The 12,467-nt window shown below is 40.2% G+C and overlaps 1 protein-coding gene across 21 annotated transcripts in view; it reads right to left on the bottom strand.

Moving 5' to 3' along the window:
- Positions 1 to 8,422, bottom strand: part of TRIQK (triple QxxK/R motif containing) — an 85,084-nt gene extending 76,662 nt beyond the window's left edge. For 9 of the 21 annotated variants that reach the window (XR_012019852.1, XM_072803924.1, XM_072803926.1 and 6 more), the window contains exon 1: positions 8,282 to 8,418. The gene's annotated coding sequence lies outside the window, so the exon portion shown is untranslated. Of the gene's footprint in view, positions 1 to 8,279 lie in introns of all 21 variants that reach the window. The other 12 variants (XM_072803948.1, XM_072803933.1, XM_072803945.1 and 9 more) reach the window with 7 other exon arrangements.
- Between the last annotated feature and the right edge of the window lie 4,045 nt (positions 8,423 to 12,467).

The following is a 12,467-nucleotide window of genomic DNA, read 5'->3' as shown; positions in this document are numbered from 1 at the left end:
CATTAATATTGTTTTTTTAAATATCTAAGAAAAGAAAATCCAAATATGTTCAAGTAGTCCATAATTAAACATCTATCTCTAGGGTTTTTTTGTTTTGTTCTTTAAATATTTTATTTATTTATTCATGAGAGACACAGAGAGAGAGAGGCAGAGACACAGGCAGAGGGAGAAGCAGGCTTCCTGCGGGGAGCCTGATGCAGGACTGGATCCCAGGACCCCAGGGTCACAACCTGAGTCAAAGGCAGAATATCAACGACTGAGCCATCCAGGCACCCCATCTCTAGTTTTAAAAAGGTTTTACAAGCCACATATAAAACTGGTACAGTGTGTAAACATACATTGTTTGATTTTAAGGTAGTTCTGTGTACCCAGGAGAGGCCAGACAGATGATGATGATGATGATGATGATTTGCTTTACAGGTAACTTCTTAATATTTTGAAAATTTAAAATTATTTGATTTTATTTAAAAGCCTCCTCACAAAATTTACATACTATATAAATTATTAGGATAATTAGGGGATTGTGTATATATCCTCCCTCAAGGAAACTTTTATTACAAATGGGACATAGGGGGTATAGCCCAATGCTACTTTTGTTCTGTGATGGTATATTCCTAGCATTAAAAAAATTTAGAAAAAAAAAATTTAGAGAGTGGTATATTTGAAAAGTTTAAGAGCCATTATTTTAAGATACTGATCCAATTACATTGGCTTCATAGCATGAAAATCTAAAATGGATCCTTACTGCCTATAGATGAAAATCACTTTGTGTGGCATATAACAGCCTTCTCAGCCTGGGCCAGCAGGTCTTTATTGCCTCAACTCCAGTCACTTTTCTCCAAATTGTGTTCTAGCCACTGAATTTCTTTCATTTCCCAACTATGTGACCCTATTGGCAGCTTAGCAGCTTTACAGATCTCATTCTCTTTGCCTTGATGTTACCTTAGCCCCAGCCTCATCTACCTTAAATTCACAGGCATCCTTCAAAACCTCATTTCAAAGCCACTGTCCCTATATAATTCACCTATAACTGTACCTGCCAAACAAATCTTTGCTAATTAACTGATTGATAACCTAACTTACCTATTGATACAGTACATGCTTATCTCTATAAGCACACAGATTTTTGGCATACAAGAGTAAAACATTGCTATTTCTAATAAGACTGTAATAGCTAACTGAATGTGTTGGAAATGAAATTCTAAAATCTTTACATGAATATGTTTCATTTAAGGCACAGAGATGAAAAACAGAAATTTTGGATGATTAAATATGAAGAATATCGGACGTGTTTTTTAACACCGGTCCATAGAAGACCAAAGAAATGCTGGGGTAGATAGAACACCAAAGGGCAATTACTTAGTAAATTTGGCTACCTAAATAATAAGAAAATTCCAATCTTTATACACTAAAGTTTATGGTTTAAAGTTTATAGGGCAGGAGTTGCAAACTTTTTCTGTAAAGGGCCAGATCATAAATAGTTAGGCTTTGAAGGTCAAGAGGAAAAATCAAATTACAACTGTGTCACAACAATCTGTAGTGCTCTGAGCCATGCAAAGCAATACAGCAACACATCTGCGTATTTGCTGCAATCATTCAACACTGCTGTTTTAGCACCACATATGCTATGTCAATAAATGGGTAGGTGTGTTCCAATAAAACTTTATTTATAAACAAAATTTGAATTTCATATGTTTACATCACAGAACATTGTTTTTCCCAACCATTTAAAAACATAAAAACTCTCCTTAGGTCATGGACCATACAAAAACAAGCAGTGAGCCAGATTTGGGGAGCCCGTGGATCATAGTTTGCGATGAATGATTTAGGTATATTTTAAAATCTGTTCATATTCTTAAATTACCAGGTTTCACTGCCAGCATAAATAAATCGGAAAAATCACAAAATGTTATTCAAATCTAGATTGTTGTTGCTGAATTAACTTTTGCATTTATACATCTTCTCATACAAGCAGTTTTTTGCATTTGATTTTCTAACTCGACTTAACAAAATTATTTAGAGCTACATCTATATTCTAGAACCCTAGGATATACCATCAGCTGTTTTTTTTTAATATGCCATGACTTTTGCATTTATATTATATAATTTTCTAATAAATTGTTGTAGGTCTTAAGTTCTCCCCCCATCTCCATCCCCAATCCAGAAAAGCAAACAAGGTGTAGTTCAGGGTCTCTTATAAACTTAGGAATGGTTTTCTGTTGTCATCACACAAGAAATACAAATTGCATGGATTTAACAACAACAACAACAACAAAAAACAACATAAACAAAAAACTAAAGATGTTGCTCTATTGTCTTCTGGTATTTACTGCTACAGAACAGGAGTCTGAGACCAGCCTAATTTTTGTTTCCCAACAGTATATGTTATCTTATTTTCTTTCTAGGTATATGAAAAATGTTTTTATCATTATACTAATTTGAAACTTTTTTGATATTGTGTCTCTTTGAGTTGTCACATTTTATATGTCCTTTCTGCATCTATATGCCTTTTTTTTTTTTAGCTCAGAAAAGTTTTGTTTCCTGTTACCTCCTTGCTTTTTTTTTTTTTTTTTTTTCCAAAATCTGTGTACTCTTCTTTAGGAACAATTACCTATATACCGGTCTCTCTTCTTCAGAAACTCCAAATATTCACATAATAGGCTTCATTCTTCTTCCTCTTTATATCACATTTCTGTTCATGAATTCAATATTTACAGAGAACTTTTCGAGTCTATTTTCCACACTGATTAAACTTTCTGCAATAATACCAATTCTGTTTTTTACTGCCCCAAATATGGGATTTTTAATATGTCATTGTGGGAGGCAGAAAAATATGCCTCTCAAAGATGTCCTGTCCAGGTCCTGATTCCCTAACCTGTGAATATGTGATTACCTGTGAGGATCACATGGCAAAAGGGACTTTAAACATGTGATTAAAATGAAGAACCTCAAAATGGAGAGATTATCATGAATTATCCCTGTTGGTCTTTAAAAGTGGATCTTTTCCTGCTATGGTCCGAATAGGATTTGACTACAAAAAAATACAGAGATGGAGTGTTACAGGCTTTGAAGGTGAAGGAAGGGGGCCATAAACCAAGAAATGCGAGCATCCCCCAGCAGCAGGAAGGGGCAAGGAAACATCCCCTACCAGAAAGGAATGCACCCCTCCTACCACCTCGATTTCCACCCAGTGAGACCTATGTCAGACTTCCAAACTACAGATCTGTAAGATGATGAATCTGTGGTTTTTAAAGTCAGTAAATTTGTGGCAGTTTGTTAAAGCAGGAATATAAAACTAATACAGTTCATTTTTAGTTTTTTCGTCTTTTTGTTTTATCTTATCTTCTTATTGTTGCTTAATCATGGTCTCTTCTTTTTATATGGAGTTCTCCTGTCCATAGAGGCCATGAATTCTTGCATGTGTTAGATGTCAAACAATTCCCTCAAATATTCTTCTTTAGCTTAAAACTCTTGATTTTCACAGGTATCCCACTGAAACTTCTGATTACATTTTCCTTGGAGCTGTGGGATTTTGGGGTTCCACTTTATTATCCAGAATATTTTGCCATTGAGAGAGACTATACAGATCATTTCTACATAGCCCAGTGTTTTCCAAATGTAAGTATGTATGTATGGGGGGTGGAGATGTTGTGGAGAGAAGAGGCAGAGAATGGACACCTAGGAAATGACAAAATGGAATCAGAAACTGGTTCTTTTTAAAATTATACCTTTCCATCCTGAAAAAAAACAGATATGCTCCTGCCCAGAGACATTCAGTGCTATATTGAACCACTGTGAATAATGAGAATGTGTTATAATGCTCAAGTACATTCTTCATAAAAATGGAAGAATATCACAAATTTTCAAATATGTATATCCACATAAAATATGTATATCCACATAAAAGGAACTTGATGCCTGGAACATTGTAACTACCCTCCCTCAAAATAACGTATCTACTGCTGGTGACAAGTCTAAGACTTTCAGTCCCCTGCACCTTCTACCTAGGGTAGGTTATAAACTGTCATCCACAAGTAGGATTTTGTCACAGGTATCCACACGATTTGTTATTCTACATCCTGCAATATTTGGATATTTTTAATATCTAAAGTATGTTAAAATGTTTTTTGGGTTAAACCATCTTCCTTTTGTCTTTGCCAAAAGACAAAATTTTAAGTTGTTCAATTTATTAGGCTGCACCTACACCACCACATAATACTATTATGGAAGAACTAAGCTTCTTTTTATTCTTGTCATTCTCCATGTTCAGTGGTTTGAAAACCATGAAATTGATAAGATCCTCTCACTTATGGAACTGCCTCCACTTTCTGATTCAACAAAACAGAATTTATTAAGCCTCTGAGTAGAATATTTGTCTTTCTATCATTATTTAACATTTCCACATTAAGAAGCTAGGAAATCATCTTTTCTTTTTCAAGAAAATGCATACCTATTTCACTCCTTCATTGCAAAGATACTTAACAGGTGCGTATGAAACAGGTGTGAAAAGATTTAGCTCTAGGATTCTGATCTTTATCTGTTCATTAGAAATGTCTTAAGGATATCAAATATAAAATATGTATCACTATTTTCCATATTGTTTTAGACATTCTGGAAGAATGCCAAAAAATTATAATTTTTCTTAGCAATATTTTTATTAAAACCTTCACACCTAGAGCTAAATCTATTGATATCAAAAATACGAATACAGAGGAATAAAGATGAGCGGGAAATCTGGCCTAGCCACACATTTCCATGTGGAGGAACTTCCACTGGAACAGTGGTTCTCAAAGGAGATGTTTTTGGCATTGGGAGTGGGGGAAGAAAATTCTTCATTGAGCTGGACCTCTACATTACACAGGGCCCCCATTGCCAGTAGCTTTTAAACATATAGTAATAATTTGAAAACACCTCCACTTCCTTCAAATGACCCGAAGGGATGATCCAGGTTGGAAAATCAGAGCACTAGGTTAACAGTCCCGGTCTCAGATCCCACTCCTTATTTGCAGCTTCCCAACAGGAGAGTTATCTGACTGGCGGCTGAAATCCATTGGTCCATATTGCTCCAACGGGTAGATATTAGCTATTATAACCCTGTAAATATCAGAGGTTTTCCTTCTTTTACTTCACTTTCTGCCCTGGACCATGCATATCAGTAATTCTGCGTAAATGTACCTTTTCAGCAAACTGAAATTTTCTCTCACTGAAGTCTAGGTTCTGAGAAAAAGAAGGGGACGTAGAAATGGGTGGGAAGTACTCATTTTTGGTCTCCTATCCAAAGCATTATGCCTAGTCAGACATAATGCCTAGCATTATGCCTAGTCATTTAGTCATGAAGCTGATATTGTAAATTCCACCTGTCTACAAACTCGAGAAAAAAAGCTATTATCTATTGAGCCCCTAAAACTTTAACTTCATTAGAATGATTTCCCTAATCAATTTGTCTTTATATGTGCTTCTTATCCAGAAATGGAGTTAAGGAATAGTTAAATATTAAAGAGTTCAATAAAATTATAAATGCTAATAAAGAAAACAAGCGCTCCTATATACTCTTATGTTTATTACAAAAGCAATAAATGTTTTCTCTTTTCAATGTTTCCCTATCTAATAATATCTACTAGATACCCACTTTTATTGGTAAACCTAGGTAAGGAAACCTAGGTGAGGAAACTTCAGCAAACAAAGTAACTATTTATAGCCTTTTATTTAAATATAGAAATCAGGAAAAGAACCACAATGCAACCACAATATATCTTAGCCACAGGAAAATTAAAATAGTATAAAAGATAACTCACTTAAGAAAAGAGATTTAGGAGTCAGGTCATAGTATTCAACTGGCATATCCTAAAAATAATCAGCTTTTCTTTGTCCAAAATGGACTTTTTGGGCAGTCTGGCTGGCTCAGTGGTTCAGCACCACTTTCAGCCCAGGGTGTGATCCTGGAGACCGGGGATCGAGACCCGCACCGGGCTCCCTGCATGGAGCCTACTTCTCCCTCTGCCTGTGTCTCTGCCCCCTCTCTCTCTTTCTGTGCTTTTCATGAATAAATAAATAAAATCTTTTTTAAAAATGGACTTTTATAGAAGAGACAATTTATGTATTGAATGTTTATCTCAAAATTACAGTTTCACATTTTCTCAAAATATTTGACAATAATTTCTCTTTCCACTTGCTTTTGAAAAAAGCATTTGAAAAAAATTATAGCTTACATGGTTTTGAAAAGACAGCAAAAATTTATCGAGCACTACTAGTTCCTGCTTATTAAATAGTTAAAAAAAAAAAAAAAAGAAGGGTGGTGGTGGGATTGACTTAAAATCTTGAATTAAAGTTATGGTAAAATGCATTGTGGAAGAAAGGAAAAAGACCCATTCTGTTCCCAGCTACGTACTCAGTCTCTCTCTGGGTCGAGGCAATGGGGAGAGTGATTTCTTTATCCCTTAGGAAGTTGATCCAAAACAGGATCTTAATCCAGGACCACTTAATGCTTCAAACTGTGTCTTTTTCTCAGGGGAGAGTCATCAGTTTTCCTTGTCTTCTCAAGGTAGTATATGACACCAAAAAGGTCATTCATTTTTGGATCTGAAGGTCATCTTTCCCAGTCCTTGCAGGCTAGGTACATACTTTGAAAAACCTAGCGATGTCAAGGGGTGGGGGGGGGGAACGTCATGCAAGACATTTACGGTGCTATGTAACCAGAACTATCAGAGAATCAATAACAAATAAAGGAGTTTCTTCCCCAATTCTAAATAGCCCAACCATAAGTCACAAGGGAAGTGCGAAAATACTTTAATCTGAATCATCATACTTCTTTGGTGTCTACAAATTCAGATCATACAGACCAAAAGATAAAGTGTAGCCAATAATACTTCACATCTGTGTAGATCATTACTAATATGTTCATGATCAATTATCCCTCCTTACTTTTTTAGGAACAAAGAGCACAGTAGCCCCACTTTATAGATGAGAATACAGTTACGAAGGTTATTGCCCAAGGACAAATATTTCCTAACCCTGCCAGGTTTCTAACTTCTAGGCCAGAAGTCCTCCACTGCCTTATCAAGCAGCACAAGCTTCCTTCCTTCTTGGGGATTTACACAGTAAGCCTAGCAGAAGGAAGTCAAAGCAGATTTTTAGCTCCTTTTGTGTTTTCTCTCTCCTTAATGTTTGTTCTGCTGAATCATTTGGGGCCAACTGATAGGAGCCAGGAGATCCGAAGGGGTTATCATCTGTAGTCACCAGCTCACAGTTAATCATTAAATGTGGGTCAATGGAGCAAAGGGGCTGTAGGCGCTGAGTATCACCCACTTTTCCACCGAAGGGTCAAGAAAGGGAGGTCATGGACTGGGGTGGGGCCTGTCCAAACCTGAGTTGCTTCAACTTGTTGAGCTTGCCCCCTGAGCTCAAACGGGCAGCAGCAGGAAAAAAAAAAAGAGAATTCTAGGTCCGAGAAAGCAGATGTCCGCACCTCCTGTTCCCGGCCATGCACAGGGACACCGACACTGTGGGTTCAGGGACGCACCAAGCAGCAGGCGAAGATGCCCACCCCATCCCACCCCATCCCACCCCCACCGCTTCCTTGCACCTAAAGCCACCCGTCACGCTGCCTGAGGCTTTTCCCTGCAAATGTGTTGGTCTGCAGATACTTATTAGGAAGGAAAGGCGGAGGGGAAAAAAAAAAAAAGTAAAGAGACGGGGGGGGCGGGGGGGGGGAGGGGGGCACGGAGGAGGAGGGAGCAAGCACTACATACACACCCGCAGCGCTGGGCAGCGCGAGAAACGACAGCGAGGTAAGTGACAGCACGAGGGAGCCAATCCCAGGCCCCGTGGGGGGGAGGTGGGCGGGGCTAAAGTGTCCAGGGCCCCGCGCTGCCGCCGGACACGCTGGCAGGGCGGGAACCGCGCGTTGCTAAGCAACAGCGGCGGCCACGCCCCCCGCCGCCTCTCCTCTGCACCCCCCCCTCGCGCGAGCGTCCCGAACGCCGGAAGGGGTCCCTAAGGTGGCTCCGTACCTCCTGCGTTTCCCGGGCCTCGGGTTCCCCCCCCGCACAGCCCCGTTCCAGAACCTCCGCGCACGCGGCCCGCCCGAGGGCCGCTCTCAGGGGGCGGGACGAGCCTTCCTCAAGGCCTGTGGGGGGCCCACGAGCGGGGGGCGCTCGCTGAGGACGTGCGGCCGCTTCCAGGCCTGGACGCTCCCCCCCCCCCGCAGCCCGCCATCCCGCCCCGGGCTTCCCTGGCAGGGCCTCCCCCTCCAGCCCTCCTCGCCGTCGCCGGACACACACACCTCAGCTCAGCCGAGGCGCCCGGGGCGGACAAAGTTGGCGTCCGGCGGCGGCGGTTGCTGTCCACGGTGCTGTCACTCAGAGGAGGGGCGGGACCAGCGGGCCGCGCGGCCCTACTCCCGAGGGGCGGGGCGGGAGGGGGCGGGGCCCGGCGGAAGGGGCGGGGCCTGGCGGCGGCCGCGCGCGCTGATTGGCCAGCGTGTCTCCTGCCGCCGCCGCCGCGGGTCCCGGCCGCCCACGAGCGCGGGCTCCTGGAGCCCCGACCCCGGACCCATGAGGCGACCCCGAGGAATTGGAAGGAAGAACGAAGGGCTGTGACTTGTTTTATAGGCAGAAAACACACGCAGAACTGCGTAATTTCGCTGTTGAAGCCTGGCCACCCGACACGCGCGTGCACGCACTCGGCATCCGCGCTCCCGGGGAGCATCCCTGGAGGAGGCATCGGACCCCCCTGAAAACCGCGGGGGGGGCGGGGCTGAAGCCTCTCGCCCGAGGTCCGGCAATTAGGGCAACGGGACCCACAACTTGGATGGGGGTGAGCTGCGGAGCCAGAGAGTTTGGGGCAAGGGAGTGAGTCACACCTTCGCCCAGGTGCCCCTCCCGACCCCCAAGGAGAGCTCCAGGTGCCCAGGACCTCTGGACGATGGGGCGGGGCGCGGGGGGCTGCAGGGATTCATCCTCCAGCCACTGCAAAAGTGTCTGCGCTCATCATCGTTATTATTTTTATTTTTAAGACTGTGGTCCATCAAATTTAAAATTCTTTCCAAAAAAAAATTTTTTTTTTTTTTAAATTAGAGACACAGGCAGAGGGAGAAGCAGGCTCCACGCAGGGAGCCCGATGTGGGACTCGATCCCGGGACCCCGGGGTCACGGCCTGGGTGGAAGGGAGGCGCTGAACCGCTCAGCCACCCCGGGCGGCCCCTCTTTCCAAAGGAAAAAAAAAAAAAAAAATGCGAGTTCTAATTTAATTCTCAGTGTTTCCCTTGCTCCAGTGTCAAGTCATTTTCCTGTATGTAGGGCCAGCGCTTTGGACCAAAAACAAAACAAAAACAAAAAAAACAACAAAAACAAAAACAAAAAACGAAAAAAATCCGCCCCGAGAAAGGAACTAGCACGCAGAATGCAGAAGGATTGAGACCAGGGTAAATAGAGACCCAGCTGGAAGGTCTCTGAAATCTCTCAGGGTATCAGGGCCAGGAATTGAATCCAAAATGGGATTTTATTTTATTTTCTCCTCCATCATTTGCTGGTCTCCAGTCTCTGTCCCAGAAATAGAGGTGGAGTTCAAGGAGGGTATCTTAACACTCTTAACCAGATTTGTATACACGAGGTTTTTAAAATAGTGCAACCCTTTTTCCTTCTTTTTTTTTTTTTTTTTAAGATTTTATTTATTTATTCGTAAGAGACCCAGAGAGAGAGAGAGAGAGAGTTAGAGACCCAGGCAGAGGGAGAAGCAGGCTCCATGCAGGGAGCCCGATGCGGGCCTCGATCCCGGGTCTCCAGGGTCACGACCTGGGCCGAAGGCGCCAAACCACTGAGCCACCCGGGGATCCCACACCCCTTTTCCTTCTATCTTAAACCAATGCCCAGGAGTGTATTACCTTGTCGGATACGGTTGTAATCATAAAGGAAAACAAAACAAATCAATACTTCTGGACGAGAAGTGCGTTGAGATTCAGTTAAAATATCCAGGGCAGCCCTGGGTGGCTCAGTGGGTTAGTGCTGCCTTTGGTCCAGGGTGTGACCCCGGGGTCCCAGGTTAGAGTCCCACATAGGGCTCCCTGCACGGAGCCTGCTTCTCCTTCTGCCTGTGTCTTTGTCTCTCTCTCTCTCTCTCTCTTTCTCTCAGGAATAAATAAATAAAATATTTTTTTAAATATTTAAAATATCCACTATACTATGATAAAATTGGGGGGGGGGGAAGAAACATGCCAATCGCAACTGATTTTATTCTCTTGTCCTGCTGAATTTTCAGATTCTTCTGAAAGCTCACTAACGATGAATACCTCTCCCCAGAATTTCTTGATTTGTATGACTCATGATCACCATTATGTTTCTTTAATCTTTTAAAAATATTTGGTTTTAGACTAAAAAGAAAGAGCTATGATTGTATATTAATAAGCACGTTACATAAATAAATACTGTAAGATTTAAAATAAAAGTGGTGAATTATTTATTTGAATCCTTTTTCAATTGCATATTCAAATAAGTACAGCAAATGCATTTGTTTGAATATTCTCACATATATAAGAGATTATACATTTAAATAAATGTATTGTATGCATGTAAATGTGTAATCATTGAAATAAACACAGCTGTATATTTCCCATATGTATAGCTCCAGATGTTTGAAGCATACATTCAAATTTCTGGAACTCTACACCTTGGTATCTATTTAAACATCCAGTAGAAAATACTGCGCTACAAATCCATAGGAATACACGTCAAAACTCTACCCGCAATGGGGAAATCAGGCCAGAACAATGAATAATGAGTCTCTGTCACTAATTTTCTTATCTTGAACATTTTCTCATGAAATAGCTTGTCCTGGCAAGTTGTGCTGCAAACACTTTGCTGTTCTGTAAAATGAGCACTAGCCACCTCACCCTATACGAATATGACCATTGCAATGTAGTTTTATAGTACTTCTATCCAAATAGTTAAACTCCAAAAAATAATGTTTCTAGTTCTCCACTTTGGAGTAGGAGAGTCTCACGTTATCCATGCCTCAGTTATTCATTTTTTAACTTATGCTTCTGCTCCAATACTTGGCACATATATAATTTGAAATTTCCCCGTAGGCACAAATATACATTAGAAGAAATAATGAAGTACAAACTAACCTAATATGAAATAAAATGTATCTTAGGGACATTGAATAAGAAGTAAATGGCTTAATGTAAAATTAAAACATCCAGATGTATGTTATGAATATGCTTATTCCTTTGCCATGTAATGACAGACATGCTTTATTTAAATTTGTAGTAGATTGAAATATAAATTGGAATCTAATAATTACATGTGCTAACACTTTAGATGAATATGCATATAGCTTGAAATTTGGGGGAACCAATATGGATCATTTGCAGAAATTATGGTTCTGTCAAAATATATGATATTCATTAGGCATATTAAAATAAATAGAATATCAAATTATTTGATATTTTTCAGCAGTGCTTTGCCTTAAATATTAAAGTTTAAATATCGAAATTAGTCCTCTCAGTAGCCAGAAAATGGCTGCTTAGTAGATCGGCTATACATATTACTATTTCTGTTCAGTCATCCTAGAATATAGGGAGGCCTTTTTTTTTTTAAGATTTTATTTATTTGAGAGAGTGAGGATGAATAGGAGGGGAGGGGCGGAGAAAGAGGGAGAAGCAGGCTCCCCCCAATCCCAGCAGGGAGCCTGACGTGGGGCTCAATCCCAGAACCTTGAGATCATAACCTGAGTGAAGGCAGACGGTTAACCAACTGAGCCACTCAGGTGTCCCATAGGGAGGCATTTAAAGTGAATTTTGTTTAAGACATTTAAAGAAATGACTTTTCATGTGAATTCATTTAAGAAACCCCTGTGATCCCCAAAGTCTTCATTTTTTTCTATTTTAACTGCTCATCTTTATTGATAAAATAGGCTTCTATGCAATACACTCAGATGTAAATTTAAGGTTCTGCTTTAAAAAAAAAAAATATATATATATATATATATATATATATATATATATATATATATATGGAAACCTTGCCATATAGCAAAGTAAATGTCTTTATTTTATTTATTTTTTTACTAAATGTCTTTAAACACCAAGATCTTAAAATTATAGCCAAATAAGAAGACCAAGAATAAATTAACTTGTTTTTAAAAATAATTAATCAAGCAACATTGTGTAATAGAGCTTGAAAATCGTGGTTTTAGCCCATAATGCTATAATAAAACCTTGAAAATGGGTATGCTTTTCCTAAAGAAAAACTTCCTTCACAAACCTCATAAAATTAATAAGCCATAAAAAATAAGTTATAAACACATATTACAAAATATTTTGAGGATATAATTTCAATGTATAGATGCCAGCTATTTCTTTAACCAACAAATGACATGTCGGTAAAAGGTATATCTTGTAGCCAGTTGAAACTGTTTACATTTACTTTTTTTCTCTGTTTATTGAAAATTTAACCCAGTATGATAATGAC

The sequence above is a fragment of the Canis lupus genome, chromosome 28, assembly GCF_048164855.1.
Source record: "Canis lupus baileyi chromosome 28, mCanLup2.hap1, whole genome shotgun sequence".
NCBI classification, from domain to species: domain Eukaryota; kingdom Metazoa; phylum Chordata; class Mammalia; order Carnivora; family Canidae; genus Canis; species Canis lupus.
The sequence above is the reverse complement of the archived record's forward strand: the minus strand, read 5'-3'. Positions and strand labels throughout refer to the sequence as shown.